Here is a 13,946-nt window from a genome sequence, read left to right as displayed (position 1 = left end):
GACAAGACTATAGGGAAGGAAAACAAATCACTAGTTGCCAGGTATTGACAGATGGAATAGGGATTGTCTATAAATGGAATGCATAAGAGAATTTTTGGGAGTGATGTACTCTTCTGTATGGTATAGTGGTGGTGGAAACATTACTCCATGCTTCTGTCAAAACCCATAAAACTGTACACCACAAACAGTGAACTATACTGTATGCAACCTGTATAAAAATTCAACCAGAATGTCAGGAGAATTCCAGGATGGAATGCAGACTGTGAAAATATATGTAACTGTTTCACCAATGTATGACATTACTTCAGTGAATGAAGTGGGTGGGAAAAGAAGCTGATTTAAGTCACTTTGGAGAGTATATGTTGACTTGATACTGTAAGGCTAAAGACAAAAAGCTTAAAAGTTTACATTAAACACTATCTCTAGTTGGTAAATTTGTTTCTCATGGGAGTAATACTGAAACTACTTTACATGTATTCTAGGGTTGAACAAATAAGCAAATTGTAGATTACGAGAGCTAGGAAGAATTTTTTTTTCTCTGTTGAAGGAAGAAGTTACAAATAAGCAAGGGGGGAAGACTAGAATGAGTTCTGTGGTGCTGGATTAAAGTTGAAGAGAACAGTATGAACTCATTTAATTATATACAGATAGAAAGATACAGAAATATAAACATGTGTACACATGGGTTAGAATACATACATACATTTTCTAGCTCTGCTGAAAGGGCCTAGTGGCAGCAACACTCCAGCAGCAGGAACAGAGTGCCCAGATCTTGGTTCTGAAAGTCATTATCTAACAAAAGGAACCAGGACTCCTTGGAGAAGTGGCTTATTCTAGGGTTGGACATCTTGTAGTGCTGGAAGGTACTTAAAGAAGGTACTTAAAACAACAATGTCAAAAGAGTACAGAAGCCAACCTGGAAGAGCTCCCATGAACAGAGCTGGAAGAATTTGAGCAACAAAATAAATAATGATAGTATTGCATTGTAACCCAAAGAATAAAATAAATATATATTTTGCTACTAACATAAATAAATGATAAATAAATGGGGGAGATGGGAAAAATCTTTTTTTTTAAAATTTAATTATATTTATTTTTTTATACAGCAGGTTCTTATTAGTCATCCATTTTATACACATCAGTGTATACATGTCAATCCCAATCTCCCAATTCATCATACCACCACCACCACCCCCGCCACTTTCCCCCCTTGGTGTCCATACATTTGTTCTCTACATCTGTGTCTCAATTTCTGCCCTGCAAACAGGTTCATCTGTACCATTTTTCTAGGTTCCACATATATGTGTTAATATATGATATTTGTTTTTCTCTTTCTGACTTACTTTACTCTATATGACAGTCTCTAGATCCATCCACGTCTCTACAAATGACCCAATTTTGTTCCTTTTTATGGCTGAGTAATATTCCATTGTATATATGTACCACATCTTCTTTAGCCATTCGTCTGTTGATGGGCATTTAGGTTGCTTCCATGACCTGGCTATTGTAAATAGTGCTGCAATGAACATTAGGGTGCATGTGTCTTTTTGAATTATGGTTTTCTCAGGGTATATGCCCAGTAGTGGGATTGCTGGGTCATATGGTAATTCTGTTTTTGGTTTTTTAAGGAACCTCCATACTGTTCTCCATAGTGGCTGTATCAATTTACATTCCCACCAACAGTGCAAGAGGGTTCCCTTTTCTCCTCACCCTCTCCAGCATTTGTTGTTTGTAGATTTTCTGATGATGCCCATTCTAACTGGTGTGAGGTGATACCTCACTGTAGTTTTGATTTGCATTTCTCTAATAATTCGTGTTGTTGAGCAGCTTTTCATGTGCTTCTTGGCCATGTGTATGTCTTCTTTGGAGAAATGTCTATTTAGGTCTTCTGCCCATTTTTGGACTGGGTTCTTTGTTTTTTAAATATTGAGCTGCATGAGCTGTTTACATATTTTGGAGATTAATCCTTTGTCCGTTGATTCGTTTGCAAATATTTTCTCCCATTCTGAGGGTTGTCCTTTTGTCTTGTTTATGGTTTCCTTTGCCGTGCAAAAGCTTTTAAGTTTCATTAGGTCCCATTTGTTTATTTTTGATTTTTTTTCCATTACCCTAGGAGGCGGATCAAAAACGATCTTGCTGTGATTTATGTCAAAGAGTGTTCTCCCTATGTTTTCCTCTAAGAGTTTTATAGTGCCTGGTCTTACATTTAGGTCTTTAATCCATTTTGAGTTTATTTTTGTGTATGGTGTTAGGGAGTGTTCTAATTTCATTCTTTTACATGTAGCTGTCCAGTTCTCCCAGCACCACTTATTGAAGAGACTGTCTTTTCTCCATTGTATATCCTTGCCTCCTTTGTCATAGATTAGTTGACCATAGGTTCGTGGGTTTACCTCTGGGCTTTCTATCTTGTTCCATTGATCTATATTTCTGTTTTTGTGCCAGTACCATATTGTCTTGATTACTGTAGCTTTGTAGTATAGTCTGAAGTCAGGGAGTCTGATTCCTCCAGCTCTGCTTTTTTCCCTCAAGACTGCTTTGGCTATTCGGGGTCTTTTTTGTCTCCATACAAATTTTAAGATTTTTTTCTTCTAATTCTCTAAAAAGTGCCATTGGTAATTTGATAGGGATTGCATTGAATCTGTAGATTGCTTTGGATAGTATAGTCATTTTCACAATATTGATTCTTCCAATCCAAGAACATGGTGTATCTCTCCATCTGTTGGTATCATCTTTAATTTCTTTCATCAGTATCTTGTAGTTTTCTACATACAGGTCTTTTGTCTCCTGAGGTAGGTTTATTCCTAGGTATTTTCTTCTTTTTGCTGCAGTGGTAAATGGGAGTGTTTCCTTAATTTCTCTTTCAGATTTTTCATCATTAGTATATAGGAATGCAAGAGATTTCTGTGCATTAGTTTTGTATCCTGCAACTTTACCGAATTCATTGATTAGCTCTAGTAGTTTTCTGGTGGCATCTTTAGGATTCTGTATGTATAGTATCATGTCATCTGCAAACAATGACAGTTTTACTTCTTCTTTTCCGATTTCTATTCCTTTTATTTCTTTTTCTTCTCTGACTGCCCTGGCTAGGACTTCCAAAACTATGTTGAATAATAGTGTTGAGAGTGGGCATCCTTGTCTTGTTCCTGATCTTAGAGGAAATGCTTTCAGTTTTTCACCATTGAGAATGATGTTTGCTGTGGGTTTGTCATAATATGGCCTTTATTATGTTGAGGTAGGTTCCCTCTATGCCCACTTTCTGGAGAGTTTTTATCCTAAATGGCTGTTGAATTTTGTCAAAAGCTTTTTCTGCAGCTATTGAGATGATCATATGGTTTTTATTCTTCAATTTGTTAATATGGTGTATCACATTGATTGATTTGCATATATTGAAGAATCCTTGCATCCCTGGGATAAATCCCACTTGATCTTGGTGTATGATCCTTTTAATATGTTGTAGGATTCTGTTTGCTAGTATTTTGTTGAGGATTTTTGCATCTATATTCATCAGTGGTATTGGTCTGTAATTTTCTTTTTTTGTGGTATCTTTGTCTGGTTTTGGTATCAGGGTGATGGTGGCCTCGTAGAATGAGTTTGGGAGTGTTCCTTTCTCTGCAATTTTTTGGAAGAGTTTGAGAAGAATGGGTGTTAGGTCTTCTCTACATGTTTGATAGAATTCACCTGTGAAGCCATCTGGTCCTGGACTTTTTGTTTGTTGGAAGATTTTTAATCACAGTTTCAATTTCATTACTTGTGATTGGTCTGTTTGTATTTTCTATTTCTTCCTGGTTCAGTCTTGGAAGGTTATACCTTTCTAAGAATTTGTCCATTTCTTCCAGGTTGTCCATTTTATTGGCATAGAGTTGCTTGTAGTAGTCTCCTAGGATGCTCTGTATTTCTGCGGTGTCTGTTGTAACTTCTCCTTTTTCATTTCTAATTTTATTGATTTGAGTCCTCTCCCTCTTTTTCATGATAAGTCTGGTTAATGGTTTATCAATTTTGTTTATCTTCTCAAAGAACCAGCTTTTAGTTTTATTGATCTTTGCTATTGTTTTCTTTGTTTCTATTTCATTTATTTCTGCTGTGATCTTTGTGATTTCTTTCCTTCTGCTAACTTTGGGTTTTGTTTGTTCTTCTTTCTCTAGTTCCTTTAGGTGTAAGGTTAGATTGTTTATTTGAGATTTTTCTTGTTTCTTGAGGTAGGCTTGTATAGCTATAAACTTCCCTCTTAGAACTGCTTTTGCCGCATCCCATAGGTTTTGGATCGTCATGTTTTCATTGTCATTTGTCTCTAGGTATTTTTTGATTTCCTCTTTGATTTCTTCAGTTATCTCTTGGTTATTTGGTAACATATTGTTTAGCCTACATGTGTTTGTGTTTTTTACGTCTTTTTCCCTGTAATTGATTTCTAATCTCATAGCGTTGTCAGAAGATGCTTGATATGATTTCAATTTTCTTAAATTTACTGAGGCTTGATTTGTGACCCAAGATGTGATCTATCCTGGAGAACGTTCCATGCGCACTTGAGAAGAAAGTGTAATCTGCTGTTTTTGGTTGGAATGTCCTATAAATATCAATTAAATCTATCTGGTCTGTTGTGTCACTTAAAGCTTGTGTTTCCTTATTAATTTTCTGTTTGGATGATCTGTCCATTGGTGTAAGCGAGGTGTTAAAGTCCCCCACTATTATTGTGTTACTGTCGATTTCCTCTTTTAGAGCTGTTAGCAGTTGCCTTATGTATCGAGGTGCTCCTATGTTGGGGGCATATATATTTATAATTGTTATATCTTCTTCTTGGATTGATCCCTTGATCATTATGTAGTGTCCTTCCTTGTCTCTTGTAACATTTTTTATTTTAAAGTCTATTTTATCTGATACGAGTATTGCTACTCCAGCTTTCTTTTGATTTCATTTGCATGGAATATCTTTTTCCATCCCCTCACTTTCAGTCTGTATGTGTCCCTAGGTCTGAAGTGGGTCTCTTGTAGACAACATATATATGGGTCTTGTTTGCATATCCATTCAGCAAGCCTGTGTCTTTTGGTTGGAGCATTTAATCCATTCACGTTTAAGGTAATTATCGATAAGTATGTTCCTATGACCAATTTCTTGATTGTTTTGGGTTTGTTTTTGTAGGTCCTTTTCTTCTCTTGTGTTTCCCACTTAGAGAAGTCCCTTTAGCATTTGTTGTAGAGCTGGTTTGGTGGTGCTGAATTCTCTTAGCTTTTGCTTGTCTGTAAAGCTTTTGATCTCTCCATTGAATCTGAATGAGATCCTTGCCAGGTAGAGTAATCTTGGTTGTAGGTTCTTCCCTGTCATCACTTTAAGTATATCATGCCAGTCCCTTGTGGCTTGTAGAGTTTCTGCTGAGAAATCAGCTGTTATCCTAATGGAGTTCCCGTATGTTATTTGTCGTTTTTCCCTTGCTGCTTTCAATAATTTTCATTGTCTTTAATTTCTGCCAATTTGATTACTATGTGTCTCAGGGTGTTTCTCCTTGGGTTTATCCTGTATGGGACTCTCTGTGCTTCCTGGACTTGGGTGGCTATTTCCTTTCCCATGTTAGGGAAGTTTTTGACTGTAATCTTCAAATATTTTCTCGGGTTCTTTCTCTCTCTCTTCTCCTTCTGGGACCCCTATAATGGAAATTTTGTTGCGTTTAATGTTGTCCCAGAGGTCTTTTAGGCTGTCTTCATTTCTTTTCATTCTTTTTTCTTTATTCTGTTCTGCAGCAGTGAGTTCCACCATTCTGTCTTCCAGGTCACTTATCCGTTCTTTTTTTTTTATTTATCCGTTCTTTTTTTTTAATTTTATTTATTTAATTTTATTTTATTTATTTTATTTTTGGTTGCGTTGGGTCTTCGTTGCTGCACGCGGGCTTTCTCTAGTTGCGGTGAGCGGGGGCTACTCTTCGTTGCAGTGTGCAGGCTTCTCATTGTGGTGGCTTCTCTTGTGGAGCACCGGCCCTAGGCACACGGGCTCAGTAGTTGTGTCGCACGGGCTCTGTTGCTCCATGGCATGTGGGGTCTTCCCAGACCAGGGCATGAACCTGTGTCCCCTGCATTGGCAGGCGGATTCTTAACCACTGCACCACCAGGGAAGTCCCCACTTATCCATTTTTCTGCCTCAGTTATTCTGCTATTGATTCCATCTAGTATAATTTTCATTTTAGTTATTGTATTGTTCATCTCTGTTTGTTTGTTCTTTAATTCTTCTAGGTCTTTGTTAAACATTTCTTGCACCTTCTCGATCTTTGCTTCCATTCTTTTTCTGAGGTCCTGGATCATCTTCCCTATCATCATTCTGAATTCTTTTTCTGGAAGGTTGCCTATCTCCACTTCATTTAGTTGTTTTTCTGGGGTTTTATCGTGTTCCTTCATCTGGTACATAGCCCTCTGCCTTTCATCTTGTCTCCCTTTCTGTGAATGTGGTTTTTGTTCCACAGGCTGCAGGATTGTACTTCTTTTTGCTTCTGCTGTCTGCCCTCTGGTGGATGAAGCTATCTAAGAGGCTTGTGCAAGTTTCCTGATGGGAGCGACTGGTGGTGGGTAGAGCTGGCTGTTTTTCGGGAAAAATCTTTAATTCCATTTAATAAATGTAGGAGGAAGCAGAGAAATAGAAACCACCCTTAGAACATCACAGTAATAATTCCTGCAGGGAAGATCCACTGATGAATGCTAAAATTAGTGGATGAAACTTTAAGGAGAAACAGAATAGTTGCATAGTCACACAATATCTTCCCCAAATTATTTAGTAAGTTACTGTGGTGGTTTTATACATGTTTACATATTGTTTGATACTCCTCCCTCTAGGAAGTAGAGCTTAATTTCCCTTGCCTTGATTGTGGACTAAGCTCTAACAGATAGAAAATATAAGGGAAAAATAGTTAAGTTTACTGTGGAGAAACCTGGCAGATACCACCTTAACTAAGTGATTAAGGTTAAGATCCCCAGGAAGAATTTGTGTGGTATCAATAATTCATGTGACTATCAAGTACTCATGATATGATGTGATGAGAAGGGAACTTTACCTCTGTGGTATTCTTCCCTGAAACCTAGTGTAATCATGAGAAAATATCAGACAAACCCCATATGTGGAATATTCTGCAAGATAGCTCAACAATGCTTGTCAAAAATATCAAGGTCATGAAAAACAAGAAGGCTGAGAAACTCTCACAGATTGGAGGAGTCTAAGGAGACATGATTAAATGTAACATGGTATCCCATATTGTATTCTGGAACAGATATTGGTGGAAAAACTAGTGAAATATATAAACTTTGTAGTCTAATCAATAATATTGTTACAATGTTACTTTCTTAACCTTGATAAGTGTATCCTACTTATGTAAGATTTTAACATTAGGGAATCTGGGTAAAGGGTATACAAGAACTCTACTATCTTTACACAAGTCTTCTGTAAATCTAAAATTATTTCAAAATAAAAAGTTTGTAAAAAGAAATTAGGACTTTGAAACAGTGAAAATTCAAGAAATACTATAGTACAAATTAATGTGATTCTTTTTTTATTTTTGAGAGATATTAAACAAGCAAAACTATATTTGGTCATTCACTTAATGTTTCCTGAGCACTTACTGTGACAGGTTTTAGAGATTATAATACCATGTAATAATAAAGGAGTGCAGAATATACTGTGAGAGTGTGGCTAAGGAAATGCCTAACTTTACTAAGGGGAGTGAGGGAAGCTTCATGGAAGAAGTAACTCATGCAGAGATATTATGAATGAGTAGGAATTTTGGATCAGTCTTTCTAAGGGTTTATCAATTATGTTAGTCTTTTCAAGGAATTAAATTTTGACTTTGATGATTCTCTTGCATATTTGTTTTATGTTTTATTACTATCTGCTCTTATCTTTATTATTTCCTTACTTTAATTTGTTGTTTTTTTGTTTTGAACTTTTGAAGATGGTATTTAGTTGATTAATTTTAACCTTTTTTTCTTTTCTAATATACAGTATTTAAGGCTCTAAACTTTTCTCTTAGCATGCCTTTAGCTGGATTCTACAAATTTATGTAGACTTTATCTTCATTAATCATTCAGTTCAGATTACTTTCTAATTTTCATTGTAATTTATTCTTTGACCCATGCGTTATTTAGACGTGTACTACTTCATTTATAAATATTTGGGAGTTTTATTTTACTTTTTATTAACTTTTAAAAATTGATTTTTAGCATAATTTTACTATGTCAGATTATAAGCTCTATATAATTTCAATCACTTAATATTTTTGGAGCTTCTCTTTCTAGCCAAGCATATAATCAAGTTTGGTAAATATTCCAATATAGATGAACTTGAAAATAATATGTATTTCTTGGGTACAGTATACTATGACTGTGAATTTGGTCAACTTTGTCAGTCTTGTTCAAATCTTCTATATAATTATTGATTTTTTGTCTATATTTTCCTTCTTTTTCTTTTTCTGTCCATGTTTCAGTCTGGTTATTTTTTTTTTCTTTCAGTTAATGAATTTTCTTTTCAGTTTACCTAATCTGATGATTAAGTCAATCTATTGAGTTCTTAATTTCACTTCTTAAATTTTCAGTCCTAATATTTTCATTTGGTTCTACTTTTATAACTTTCATTCCTCTGCTGAAATTGATTTTGTCATATAATTTCTTGAGCATATTAGTTTCATCTATTTCAAGTCTGTGTTTATAAACGCCAATATCTGGACCCCTTGTAGATCCATTTCTATTGTCTCTTTTTTTCTCTTCATTTTTGGCCTTTTGACCTTTTGGCGGGGTGCAGCTAAAACAAAACAAAACAAAAAAACCCACAATGATTTGCTAGGGAAATTGTGAAGGAAACTGGGTAATTAATGGTATAATATGTGGTAAATAACACTAAGCAGCATTTTAATGCCCCATAAAATCAGTTATGCTATGAGTGAAATCATACCCCTTTGTAATTATAATGATTTGTAAAATCTGTATCTTTATACTACATGGAAAACTGATAAAATGAGTGTTATCCACATTGCTGAAAGATAATATTATAATATGCTTCTACTATATTAGGATTTTGATTTAACTTCATGCTTTTTATTAAAAATTATTATTTACATTTTATTTGAACTTTTCATTTTTATTCATTCTTCAAGCAGCTTTCAAAAGTTATTAATAAAAATTCTTATTAAATTGTCAATGAGAAAATATATATTAAATTTGGTAAGAAAATCCCATCTGTAACTTCAATAAAGTATACAAGATAGAACCTTGAAAGTGTTTATTTTTTATTAGCTGCCTTAGGACTACAAGGATTTAAGTGTTTTTATAAAAACAATAAAAGAGGAGTAATTTGATGGTTTATTTACTCTTTATAACCTTTAGAAAGTGTCATGCTTTTTTTGAAGTACTTGCTTCAGGCTGTAGTTTTACAAGATGGGCTGTGTATTGGTCAGGCCTTTTCAATTCTTGACCCTGAACAGATTTAGGGACATAGTACATACACCAGGCACTTGTCCAAGCAGCCAAAACTGTTACTGGGTACTTTTATTCTCCTTTTCAAACTCATAATCCACCTCCTACGAAATTGCCCAATTCAGTTCCTCATGCTGTCTAATACAATACTAATCTCTCTTTCTGAGAGTTTCTTGGTTTGATTATCTACAAAATATCCAAGATAAATATCTCTAATATGCATGGCATAGCCTAAAAGTTCACATTTAAAAAAATCTCTTTCCTAATTCGTATTTAAACTACTGTTTTCATGTTAGTCAACTTAATCTATTACAAAGACTTCTCAAATAGAAAATTATTAATATTAGAATATCCATAACAATTTAAAAGTTTTTTTGCCTTTCCTTTCAACAAATATTTCTTATTTTGAAGTGTTTGACCAAATAATCAGAATGTACTTGTATATTTAAAATAGGTAGTGTGATTTTGAATGGTTTTCTAACTTTTATGGGATATGAAGATTAAATTCTGAAGTTTTTAAAGGAAAGGAGTATATTATAGCAATTCATACTGTCCTATACCATCCACAGTTTCTTAAAGGTGATATAATGGCATGTTTAAGAGACTCTGGAGACAGATCATCTAGGTTCAAATACTTGCTCTGCTGTTTACCTGCTATATGACTTCAGGCAAGTTATTTATCCTCTTGCTGATAACCCGGTTTCCTCACTTATAAAATGGCAGTAACAAGAATACAAGTAATGCATAAAATTATACCTAAATTAAATTAATATATAAAAAGTGCTTAGAACAATATCTAAATCATAGTAAGATCTGAGAATCCCCTGTAGGCACTAAAAGAGAAGTGTAGGGCTTCCCTGGTGGTGCAGTGGTTAAGAATCCGCCTGCCAATGCAGGGGACATGGGTTCGAGCCCTGGTCCCGGAAGACCCCATGTGCCGCAGAGCAACTAAGCCTGTGCGCCACAACTACTGAGCCTGTGCTCTAGAGTCCACGAGCCACAGCTACTGAAGCCCGCGCGCCACAACTGCTGAAGCCCGCACACCTAGAGCCAGTGCTCCGCAACAAGAGAAGCCACTGTGATGAGAAGCCCACGCACCACAACGAAGAGTAACCCCCACTCACCACAACTAGAGAAAGCCCACGTGCAGAATCAAAGACCCAATGCAGCCAAAAATAAAATAAATTAAAAAAAATAAAAAATAAAAGAGAAGTGTATAACCAGGCCCACATGAAGAAAGCTGTATCTTGTATATTTTCAATCCACCTGCTTTGGGAAGATATGCATGTTATATGTTCTACACACCTCCCCCCAAAAAGGTGTATACACTTATTTCTTTTTTCAATGTTTTGACTATAGGTACATATTACTCTGAGAGCTTCTGTTCTCTCCTCACTTTATTTATCACATAGCATACCTTGTTCGTATACATTCTGTCCCTTATTCCATGCTGGAAGAACCTTGACTGTGTCTTAGGGTTCAACCCTCACCAATATGAGTTAGGTAAATCCTGACTGTCCTAACCACTCACGAAGGTTCAGTGCATTTCACCAGGCAGCAACTGGTTTAGGAGTGGGCATATGACCTAGTTATGGCCAATGAGATATTAGAAGATATGATTAGGAAGCTTCTGGGAAAAGTTTTGTTATCCTTTTAATAAGAGATTACACTTTTTCTACTGTAGGATAATGTCCTTTCCGTCCTTGATGCCTAAAATTAAAGTGGCCAAGGGGTGAAAAGCTTAAGGAAAATCACTTGGATAATGGCAAAATGGAAAGATGGGCAGAATTATAGTCCTTGATGATATTGTTGAGCCACTGAAATAAATTCTAGAAGGACTCTGCCTTCGGACTTGTCATGTGAGACAGTAAGTCCCATAAGCCATTGTGAGTCGGGGTTTGTTGTTGCTACTTGCTGCTGAAAACATTTTCAATGAGACAGCTTTCATGAAAGCCTCTTTGAATACCATAGCATAAGTGTGTGTATGTGTGTGTAATAAAGCAAAGAACATGTGAGAGAGTCATAGGAAAATATTTCATAACAAAATGTATTTTATCAGTTAACATCCACTCTTTGATTTCTGCCAGTTTGTTATGAAAATTGTCAAACATACAGCAAAACTAACAGAATTTGACAGTGAACACTCATACACCATTAACATTTTACTGTACTTGTTTTATCACGTCTATCCATCTACTTATCCCTCCTTCAACTTTATTTTTGATGATTTCAGAGTAAATTGCAGGCATCAGTGCACTTCCTAAATACTTCAGAATGCATATCATTCAGAATTCTACGGTGAAATTATGTGGGCCTGTACATTTCTTTTTTTGGAGCTTTTAAATTTATGACTATAGGGCTTTTGAAGATTGTTATTTATCTTCTTGGTTGAGGTCTGATAGTTTGTGGTTTTAGAAGAATTGGTCTGTTTCTGTAAGTTGTCAAATTTATGAGCATAAACTTGTTTGTAGCATTCCCTTAACTTTTTAATGGCTTTAGGACTTTTGTACATGGTTCTTTTAGCACTTTGAGCATATTTAAAATTATTGATTTAAAGTCTTTGTCTAGGTCCGTTGTATGCACTTGCTCAGGGACAGTTCCTATTAAATTGTTTTTTTTCCTGTGTATGGATCACACTTTTTTTTATATATAATTATTTTATTTATTTATTTTTGGCTGCATTGGGTCTTCGTTGCTGCACGTGGGCTTTCTCTAGTTGCAGTGCACGGGCTTCTCACTGCGGTGGCTTCTCTTGTCACGGAGCATGGGTTCTAGGCACGTGGGCTTCAGTAGTTGTGGCACGTGGGCTCTAGAGCGCAGGCTCAGTAGTTGTGGTGCACGGGTTTAGTTGCTCTGCGGCATGTGGGATCTTCCCCGACCAGGGCTTGAATCCATGTCCCCTGCATTGGCAGGCGGATTCTTAACCACTGCGCCAACAGGGAAGCACTGGATCACACTTTTCTGTTTACTTGCATGCCTTGTAAATATTTTTTGAGAAATGGGCATGAACGTTTTGAATATGTGACAACTCTGGAAATAAGATTCCTCCCTCTTCTCAGGGTTGCTTCTTGTTTTTGTCATTATTTGTTTGTGTAGTGACTTTTCTGAAATAATTGTGTTAAGTCTTCAGTTTTTGTCATGTGCTCTTAGCTTAGTGATCAGCTAGTGCTTTGTTTGACATAGATTTCCTTAAATACCTGGAACCCAAACAAACAAACAAAAAAACTCTCAGTCTTTGCAGAAGAGCTGTGTGTGTGTGTGTTGGGGTATGCCTTCAACACTCAACCAGGCAGCTTTCAAGTCTACCTATTGAAGTTTCTGACAGAAGCTTCAGATTTCTCTAGTGATACCTTGTGTTTATTGTGTGGGCTAATTCAAGAGTATTACAATATTTTAAGTGAAATCAGAGGGTTTTTCTAAATAACTGCTTCTTGCTTGGCTTTGGGCTTCCCCCCTTGACTTTGGGTCTTCCTTTTGTGCTGCTTCCCAGAGAGAGTCTATCCTTGCAGCTCTCCCAGCTATGTCTCACTGTTTTTTTACTTGACACTTGTTAGTTGGGTGGTGGCGGCAGGTGGGGAATAGGAGCATTCTCTGATGTTTCTATTAAGCCTCAGTTTTTGGTGAACCCAAGTCTCAAGGTGAGGCCTCCACAAGAATTCTGATCCCTCTTTCGTATTTAATGGTGGGCCTAGCATGTATTCCTTCCCCTCCCCAAGGATAGAGCTGTTCTATTTTTCTTGTCTTCTCCTCTCATCTGCAGTGGGTTTCCATAAGTGCTCTCATGGGCTAGTTTTTATTGCCCTTCCCCCTGTAGATTAAGGCTTTTGTTCCTTAGAGGAGATAAGAAAGACAGGTCTGTCTAGGTAGAGTTTTCAGTGGTATCTGCTGGTCCCCTTTCCCCGCTGCAGAGGATTTCCACTAGTGTCCTTAGATATAGTTTTTGTTGTCCTATCCCCTGCAGATTAAGGTTTTTGGTCTGTAGGAGATTTAGGGAAGAAGGCTTGTGACTGCTCTTCTCCTCCCCAGCCAGTACCACAGGGGAAAAGCTTTCTCAGATTCTTCCCATCCTTCCCTGTAACCACCTGGTGGGTTTCATGGAAGAAAAACCTGTTAGAAGGGATAAACCTCCTTATTCCTAAAAGATATAAACCTCCTTATTTCTGGGGCCCTCAGGAGATTCATGTTCTTACACCAGCCCATGTTCTGCCTTTAGAAATTTATTAAGGACTTTTAGCTGAGTTTTTAAATCAGTACTCAATGGCTTATGTCCCAGGTAAGCAAATGCTGTGGTTCTGTTCTCCCTGCAGTAACCCATTTCTCTATCCAGATTTTGGATTACTTGGTTGATCTGGGACCTCAGTTCCCTGATGGATTTGGCTATTTAATTTGCAAATTTTCCAGCCCTTTTTCTTGTTGTAAGTGTGGGAGAATGCTCTTTTTATCTCTCTAGAAAGAGCTGAAACTGGAAATTTTCAAGTCCTAATTTTCATAGTATTTTTCTTCTTTTTGACT

General features: G+C 36.4%; 1 protein-coding gene across 1 annotated transcript in view; it reads left to right on the top strand.

Moving 5' to 3' along the window:
* Nucleotides 1-13,946, top strand: part of CCDC73 (coiled-coil domain containing 73) — a 114,287-nt gene that overhangs the window by 12,466 nt on the left and 87,875 nt on the right. The gene's annotated exons all lie outside the window — the stretch shown is intronic.

This window comes from Eschrichtius robustus, chromosome 11 (genome assembly GCF_028021215.1).
Source record: "Eschrichtius robustus isolate mEscRob2 chromosome 11, mEscRob2.pri, whole genome shotgun sequence".
Classification (NCBI taxonomy): domain Eukaryota; kingdom Metazoa; phylum Chordata; class Mammalia; order Artiodactyla; family Eschrichtiidae; genus Eschrichtius; species Eschrichtius robustus.
This window is presented reverse-complemented; position numbering and strand designations above follow the sequence as displayed.